Genomic DNA, 9,523 nt, shown 5'->3' with positions numbered 1-9,523 from the left:
TGACAAGAGAAGGGGGCGACCAAGTCTAGGTGGATCCCTCCGGCGCAAGGTACAATCTCGGTGACTGTGGATGCTGCCATTGATCGGGACCAGGGTCGTTTCGGCGTGGGCTGTATTGCTCGGGACCATATCGGGAGGGTGATCGCTTCGCAAACGCGTTCGCAAGCTAGGGGATTCTCCCCCCAGCTTGCGGAGGCGTTTGCGGTCCTTCACGGCATAGACCTGGCTAGGAGTATTGGTGCGACGAGAATGAAGCTTCACTCGGATTGCTCGTAGGTGGTGAAGGCGGTGGCCGGGGGGACGATCCCCAATACTGAGCTCGGGACGATCCTGCATCATATCAAGAGAGTAAGCAATTTGATTGAATTCAATATTTTGTTTCTCCCCCGTCTCAGTAACATTGCGGCTCACAACCTAGCCCGCTTCGCTGTTACTCATAATGCTAACTCGAGATGGATGAGGCGTGTCTCTTCTTGCTCGGAAGAGGCTATTAGGGCCGATGATAGAGAAATTCGATCCCATGCATCGGGCTAGGGTCCTTTGGGTTTTGCTGTGCTTCTTTGTTTGCGTGGTTTGTTTGAATTTTTCTTCTTCCCATGTAACCACGGTATTCATCCGCCATATGTGAGGGCTTTAATGAATTTTCCGTGGCATCGCCCACGTTTTCAAAAAAAATATATATATAAAAATTAATTTTTACTCGATTTTCGAGTTGGGGCACGTGACCCAGCTGCCCCCACCTAGATCCGTTCCGAGTATACAACTAGTTGGAGGTTCGGTATAAAAAAGGCTAACAGCCGAAAATATAATCATTAAAAAAAATTTAAAACTGTAATTCATAGTCCACAAAGGCCAATTGTTACTGTGGAGATATATTGAACAACTTTGATTTATATAGAGCGTTGTTCTTTCGATTTGTGTTTCACAATTCATGGAAACCGTAATTCATAGTCCACGAAAGCCTTTTTTTATTTTCATTCAGCCCCTTGGCCTTTTCTCTGTTTTTCGACTTTTTCTGTGCAATCTCGCTGCGTGAAAATATCTCGCTGCCTTCTTGCCACCTTCTCACCGCTTGGAGATTTCTCGCCTCCGCGAACAACCTCGCCATTCTTTCCTCTTTCTCTCGCCTCTCCCTTTTCTCTCTTAACCTCGCCTCCCCCTTCCCTCTCTCAGTCTCGCCTCTCTTGCTCTTTCTCCCACAGATTTCCTTCATCAAGCTATGTGTTTACTATAGTTATTTGGTCGATTTTCATGGTGTTTTCTAATTTGTATGTTTTGATTGTAGAAACTTTGATATATAAATTAATTTAGGGTTTTTCGAAATTAGATAGATCAATACACGAAATTAGGGTTTGTAAGTTTAATTTCTTTTTGTAGAATGTTTTATATGTATTTTGTGTAGAATTTAGGTTGAAAATGAATTTTTTTTATTTGAAATTGTGATTGAATTGATTTAGGATTTGACGAGGACGATGCAAAATGCGTCGAAATGGTGTTTGGAATGGTTTTTTGAGTAAGGTTTTGATATTTCTAAGTGAAAAAAATGAGAAAATCACAATTTATACTACAAGAATGCGTCTTTTTATACACGTCACCGCAGCGAGATCTTCTACAACGGTACAAACTTGCATTGTAAAAGATCTCGCTGTAGCGATGCAAAAGTCTCGCCGCGGCGAGATGACGCTTGCAATTTCCCCAGAAATTCTCGCCGCAACAAGATATGTGCATCGCTGCAACGAGATGGCATGTTGTTTACAAAGAAAATCCGTCTCATTATAGAAGTTTTTTGAAACCCTAATTTTTTAATATAAATGTTTTCCCTCTCGAATTTTTCATTTTTTCAAACTTCTATGTTCTTCTTTTTCTTTCTCCTCTCAGCCTTCTCCCTCTTCTTCTCCCTTTCCTCGCCTCCGCCCATCCATCTCCCTCCTTGCCTTTACCAAGCCCTCTCGCTCTCCTCTCACCGCCCATCTCTCTCTCTCATCGCCTTCGCCACATCCTCTATCTCTTCGCCTCAGCCACCAGGACTCTCTCTCTCCCTCGCACGTGCTCTCTCTCCTCGCCTCCGCCGTGTTTGTTCATGCTCGCCCAACCCTTTCTTCGTCTCCGACCAACTCTCATCCACTTGGATATGCTCGCCCAACCCTTTCTTTGTCAACTTGTCTGCAATCACCCAGACCGCATCACAGTCCTGGGGAAACCCAACATGAGATCCATCATGATCTCATCCCACCTTCTCCGTGGGACATCCAGGGTTACCATAACCCTACGGGTTTTCGATACTCAGCCTTAACTTGTTGACATGCTAGACACTTTTAGACGCAAGCTGCCACATTTCGCTTCACATCCGGCCACCGATATACCCCTTCCGGGTCTTAATACATCATTTCCACGCTTGGGGAAATAAAGTAAGGAGTTCCATAAATCCCTTGTAGCGATTGGCTACGGAGATCATCATCGGCAAGTACATGAATCCTGCCATCACACGTTACAACTTCATTGTTGTACAGTGGGAACTCGCCCCTTGACTTACCATGGGCGTCAAACCTTTTATCAAACAGATGCACGTCGGCATAACGCTTTTCCTTAATCTTCACGAGAAGGGTCAGTGCAATACTCACACGTAGTAAACCTCTTCTTATCACCCATATTTCTAACATATTTATCTATATCATGGATTGAGATGATTGTTCAATTAGGATCGCAGTCACCCTTGCACACTACCGACTGAGAGAATCTGTCATCTTGTCTGCTTTTCCTGGGTGATAGTTTAGCAAAGAATCATATATGCGTTCTCTAACTCCATACAACGTCCTTGCCTCGACGAATTATCATAACCAAATCTTAATTGTTATGAGAATGGCGAGAAATGTAGTTGACATTAGACACCCATTACCTCCTAGTAATGTTCACACATCACTATGTTCGTCCCAACTTGCTCGCGTATTCTTATCATGGTATGCGATCATTTCCCTTGAATTTTCACCAAAATGATCTTTACATGTTGTTCATACCTCGCTCTAGTCTCCGAGTATATGAAGATATCGTCCAAACATGATACATATTCGTTCTTAATCGTCACTTGGTTTATGACATCCTTGTCATTACACATCTCAGAGTTTTGTTGGCTTGGTTAACATATAAAACACCTTGAGCGTAAGAAAAACTCTTATCCATCAACCCTTCCGGATACCTCTTTGAGTCCTTTGAACTATGTTAAGGTGGTTTGATACATATCTCGCTATATGGCATATCTCGATGAGTCAGCTCCATACGCATCTTAATTTTTTAATCATGTGGAATTCTTGTCACGTTGTCCAATGATACTTCCAAAAAGTCATTCATGACACGGATATATATATTGGCTCGATCTATCTTGTTGATATCGTTTACGTTCGTTAGGGACTCAAAAGCGTTAATCCATAGCACTCCCTTATTTTAAAACTATCAAAGGGAACAATCTTCAGAGCCATCCATGAAAGTAATACGGCTTACTTCCGAGAGCACGTAACTCACCCTTGTCCATGTTAGGGTTTACAACTATGAAATGCCTACACTTGTTAGTCCATTATGAGTATTACGTCATATCGACTTGTCTAGGCTTACCTAGATGAGTCGCTAAGAGTCAACCTTGGACATAGACAAGTACGTTCTCAACTTTAACGTAAACTCAGAAGATCTCTTTCTAGACTAAACTTGTTACACAAAGGGTTTAATCCTCAGACTACACATGCTTGTTACTCAAATTCATGCCACCCTTCCTTGAGTGTTCGCCTATTCCATAAAACTTCACGTTCTTTTATTGAGTCATCTTACCACTCCTTGGTTGAGACCTAGTGCTAAATTCCTTTTGGCCTCAACGATCAAAGCGTTGCTGGAAGTAATTCTTCCTTTGTTTATGCTAGCAAGCGGTGGTAACATCACAATGACTACGACTTCCAAGTCTCATTGTCAAACATTAATCCACCATGCCCTCTGAACTACAAGGGCGTAGATCCAGAGTCTAGTCTTGCCTCTACTTGCTTCACCGACGTGATAACCAACTTATGCATATGCTTGATCTCCCTCGCTTGATAATTTGAAACTATAGCTGAAGATGATTGAACTAGTTCACTGATCTCGCATCTTTTCATTGCGTGGATCTATGTGCTCGTGCATCTTCCTTGTCGTAACCACTTCACTTTAACACCTTTTGTTAACAAAATGGCTCTCATTATTGTCATCTTGTTCTCATGCATTGCCATGAAAATTCCACTAGCTTATAGGTCCTTTAGACCCACTAATAAACGACATGCGACACGTTATGCGCATTCTAGCTACATATAGCCAATAACGGCTGAATATTTTCACTCCAATTCTCAACAACTGGTGGATCATGACTTATGTTAAACACTGAAGACTCTGCTTCCAGAATTGCATGTCCACTGTCTCTTCCACTCAAAGGTCACCTTAGGAAAACGGTAGTGCGGCTTCTTCGCCTTTAATCCCGAAATTAGGTGAAGGGCTCATACGACTCGTTTTCGACAGCTGGTCCTTGGACTTGGCCAAACTACCAATCCAGATTGAGCGATCGCATCATCCAGCGAGTTTGTTGCCCTTTTCTCATCATGACATTTGAGCTCTCTAGTCTGTCATTCCAACGATCGCTCGACTTCAGTTACTCGAGCATCGAGGGTCACACTTCCCTCAACCTGTTTATTCGAAATTTGATCACACCAAGTGATACTAATATACATTGGAGTGATAACACATACCCTTACACATCACTCAGAGTATGTACAATCCTACACGATGGTCTCTTTAACTCGCTTCGGCGAGCATAACCATTTATCTCACAAGGATCCTCCATAAGTTCCTTGGCTATCGACTAGTCTGTTCACAGCTAGTCAAAACTTTTTCTTAACTAAGTAACCATACACTCAAATTTTTTTATATTATCTTCCAAAATCATTAGGCGATCATGTCATATGCAAAGTGATCTTCCGTCATTGGTCAAGGGCTCTACAACAGATCTTGCTCCTCTTATTCGGAGAAGAGATCATCAATCAGCCAGGAGTGACTAGGAATGGGGAGTGGAGTTACTTTGTCATCGCATATCAGGGTACGTCAGTACTACTCGTGAGCACAAAGGCCTGCAACATCATGCATCAACCGATACCCCTTTTACGAGGATCTGCTCACAGTCCACGTAGGCATATGTCTCTTTCTAGACTCATTAGTTTAGCTGCTTCAACAGCTGTCGAGGAACTCTTCAATCCGCATTCCACACTCCATAGCTGATTCCCAGCGTCCTGGGTTAGGCATCTTGCCTTGCGCTCCCTCTTATCCAGGGTGAAGCATCGCTGAACACATTGACTTCTCATTTGGGATACTCAGCCCAAGACCTATTCAAGCCCATCACGGCTCCACAGAGCTCTATGCCCGTCGATTTACATGCACGGGTCAAATGAAACGGAAATAATTCACTAGCATACGATGATGGTTAAGGATGATTGCGTACCTCCTTCGTTGAGGGATTACTCGCATCCAGCGTTCACTTATCGTGAACTTGGGCTCCTTGCTTCATCTAGAAGGCCTAGGAAAACTTCACATACTTCTCCTAACTAAGCGATCATATGTTCATAAGCCGACAATCAAGAACGAGGGGTACATGACCAAAATTACTAGTCTTAGAGTAATCGAAGGTCAAGCCAAGAGATCGCTTCATTCGTAAAAAGAAGACCTTCGAGCGCCATCGCGTTCTGTCGACTCATAGCTCCCCGAATAACCATTAAAACATGGTTAATAATGTAGATGCTCAAGCCATAAATGAAGTACTTAGTCAACCGATAGATCTCACAGTCTACAGAAACGACTAAACCTGGGCTCTGATACCAAAAACTCTGTCACGACCCGCAGGACACTTGTCGTCCTCGGAACGCGACCTTTCCCATAACATCATCATAAATCATTTATATTTTCAAATGAAATGAACATAAAACATTTTCAAACGTCATTTACAAAACGTTTATTAAACAAACAGTGGAAATAAAAATTAATTTACATATAAGGAATAACAAGGGTTCCTAGAGCTAGTCCGCTAAAAACTGGTAAAATTTTTCGCTTTTAGAAGAGTTACAAAAATGCGGACTACTCTAGCTTGCTATTCGTAAGCACGGGCCCAAAATCGTGCTTACCGAGTTCAAAACATAAAAATAGTTTCAGGCCAATTATCTAGACGTTATTATATTATAAAAGTTCTTTCAAAAACCATATAAAAACTTTCACGAGCGCATAAGCTCGGTTTTAAAAACCTGATACCCATTTCCCAAAAAGACATTTCCTATGCCACAGGTCGTCATGAGATCTACCTTGACTAGCACTCCTGTTTCGCCTGAGCTTTTCCTTTATCTACAAGGAGAGGGATTTATGGGGTGAGTCACACCGACTCAGTAAGCAGGATATCTAACCTAGCACTACATGAGATGCATGGTTGCAGACAATAAAATGCAGATTACAGCAGATGATAGATTCAGAAGAATAAAGAAGTAACATTATTCAATCAGCATAACAAAATTTCATTCCATCAACAGAGACATAATCAGTTTTAGAACCCCGTTCTAAAACAATCAAAGATATAATCATATAGGAATCCGGCTAACAACCGTCTTCCTAGAAACTCATCCATCTCACTCATACCGACGCCTTACATCAGTGGACTGGCCAATCAACACTTCAGTCCGCAGCCGTTCATGAGAGATGAGTAAACCGTTCTGAGAACTTGAGCCTAGCCCTCAGAAGGCCGAAGTTTTAATGTCTGGGATCCACTAGCACATGTAGGAGGGCCTTGACGCGCGTATGGTAGAGGGGAGCAAACCCTCACCAATCCCTGGTTGGTCCAGGGTTTCATATTTCCCTCAGGACAGGTAAACCACTCATCGACTTACCTGAAGCCACCCATCGACTTCCCATTAAAGGGCCTTCAGGAATGCCACTCGCTACATTGCCGACAAGAGTTCGTTATGTTTTACAGGAGCTGTCTACAGCCTACCTGCCTATCCTATTACAGGAGGAGATCTTATCGGTATAAAGCCCGTCATTTACATTATTAGTTTCATTGTATGGCTCTTTACGTATTTTAGAAGGAGTTGTCGACAGCTGTGAGGCTAGACCTTCTCCTAGAGCAGTTTCTCTCGAGATTGAATCCGGAGAACACCGTCTTTCCTCCTCCTGTTGTCCTCCTCATCAGGACAAAGGGTTAAAAACCTATTACAGAAGCTTAACATAGTTTTAAAGGCTTCAAGGTTCTTAACTCGCTAATCGTTTAACCCTGCCATTTTATTATCTTATTAGTTAGTGGCCGAAGCCTTATTCGGTCATCTTGTCTAACTGAGGGTTTCTCTTTGTTTTAGGATTAAACGAATAAACATAAACAATTATTCAACTAGGCACCATTCCCCTTTTGACGCCTCAAACTTAAATCCCAGTTACCCGGAATAGTTCGTCGAAGAACTCGATGAATTCCGGAGTTTCCTTGCTTTACACGCTTTCCGAGACTCTACACGTCCTGAAGCGCTAACACGTTCCGAAGCATCGAGAAACTAAAACCCGAAATTGAAATCTCATTAGTCAATGATTCGGGAGGTGATGTCAAGCTTAAGGTTTGTTATCAGGATTCACTGCGTGTCGATTCAAGGGTTCGAGAATTTAATTCACTTATTTCCCGGCTTTTCGGAATTTAAACTTATTCAAGACTCGTACGAATTCGTACCAGAGAACGAGTACGAAATAAAATCCAAATCATTGATTAACGAGTTTTAAATGAATTAAACGAATAATCCGAAAAATCATACAAACCGAGAATTCCAAAGCGAATTAAATTGACTTCTTAAACATTAAATAAATAATCATAAATTATTTATTTAAATACAGGAAATATATCACATAACCAAATCCAAGAGTATTTAAACGCTATAAGCGATTTAAAAAACTCACGAGTTTATCGAGCTTTAACTACGATAACTCTTTTCTCAAAATTTCAAAATCCGGCTTCATTGCCTTTGACTCGTCCGGTTCCCGCTCGTCCGTGTGAATCTGCAATCAAGTCACCGAATCCGATAACGAGTCAATTCCACAATTTCAAACTCGTATCAATTCCAAAATCCAAACCCTGACATCTCAAACCCGAACCCGAACCCGAACCGATTCAAGTAAACGTAACCCGAGGCTCAGAAATCATGACAACATAGTCAGACCGAAGCACACAGCCAAAACCAAGCCTACGGCCACAACAAGCACACAGCCAAAACAAGTCACACGGCTATAACAACCACACGGTCAAACAATACACTCGGCCAAAATGAGCAATCTTAAAGAAAATTCGTCCAAAACAACCACTACACTTCTAACAACAATTCTCAGTAACATCTGAACATCAAACCTGTTTAAAAACGCCTCAAAATCACTAAACAACTCGGAAAAATAAAAAACCCTATATATAGAACTTCCAAACCCTAGTTCTTAGTGATTTTCGGCCAAAAATCAAATTCATGAGCAAAATCAACAAAAATCCAAAACTCATCACATCAATATCATCATTAAGCAGCAACCACTCCGGAAAAACAACTCAAGATCACAAAACCACGCTTAGAAGCAAAACCCCTAAATCAATTTCATGAAACCCTAACATCATGAAATTAATTTTGGGTTTTGATTTCTTACCCAATCTTTTCGTGGATTTGGACTCTCCGGGGTGTATCCTCTCTCTCCCGGCGCTCGCTTCCCGGTCGGCCGGCCACAGCGTGCTCGCGGCGGCGCTCGCTCCTTCTCAGCCCGCGCGCGCGTCCAGTGACTTCGGGTCTCGGTCTCGGTGGCTGTCGGTCGAGCTCTTCCTCTGCGAGCTCACTCCCCCGCTCTCTTCCTCTCTCTCGCTCTCTCGGCCGCTCTCTCTCTTCTCTCGGCTATCTCTCTTTCCCGTGTTTTCTTCTTCTTCTTCTTCTCTTTTCTTTCTCTTTTTTTTTGCCGTGGGTTTGTTTTCCTTTTGGTTGATGCACTTACTTTTACTCGGCCATGAAGACTTAATGGCAAAGTAATTGACTAAGATAAGTGTTGGGTTGGCAAGGATAACCCATGACACATGTGTGATGACGAGGCAAGCTCAAAATTACCCTCTTATTCACAAACCCACCTCTTCTCCTTGTTTTCTTTCAAATTGGTCCCTTAAAAAACATTACAACCAAGTCCTCTTCATATAATTATTTAATTAAATCCATAACCGAACGGATTATAATTATATGATTCGGACCGAGAATTTTCTCGTTCGTTCTCGATTAATTAAAATATATTTAAGGTTTATCGGAATTAATTCTCGTCCTTGAGAATTTATTTTCTTAAATTAAATTTCGGAATATTTCATCGGAAAATAATTTATTATTCGAGACGAACCCGATAAATCCTTTATTTATTCCGAGATTTTACATTACCTTAAAATATTTAAAATTAACTCGATAAACTTCAACGTCCAGAATTCATTCAAATCGAGAGA

General features: G+C 41.9%; 1 long non-coding RNA gene across 1 annotated transcript; it reads right to left on the bottom strand.

Moving 5' to 3' along the window:
- Window positions 1-6,163: 6,163 nt before the first annotated feature.
- Window positions 6,164-8,925, bottom strand: LOC149385700 (uncharacterized). The gene is made up of 3 exons (XR_016301504.1): window positions 8,701-8,925; window positions 7,975-8,073; window positions 6,164-6,390 (listed from the first exon to the last, which is right to left on the bottom strand). It is a non-coding gene; the product is annotated as an uncharacterized LOC149385700 (long non-coding RNA).
- Window positions 8,926-9,523: the final 598 nt, after the last annotated feature.

The sequence above is a fragment of the Urtica dioica genome, chromosome 9, assembly GCF_054948205.1.
Source record: "Urtica dioica subsp. dioica isolate 48M chromosome 9, U.dioica_male_clone48M_v1_H2, whole genome shotgun sequence".
NCBI classification, from domain to species: Eukaryota; Viridiplantae; Streptophyta; class Magnoliopsida; order Rosales; family Urticaceae; genus Urtica; species Urtica dioica.
The sequence above is the reverse complement of the archived record's forward strand: the minus strand, read 5'-3'. Positions and strand labels throughout refer to the sequence as shown.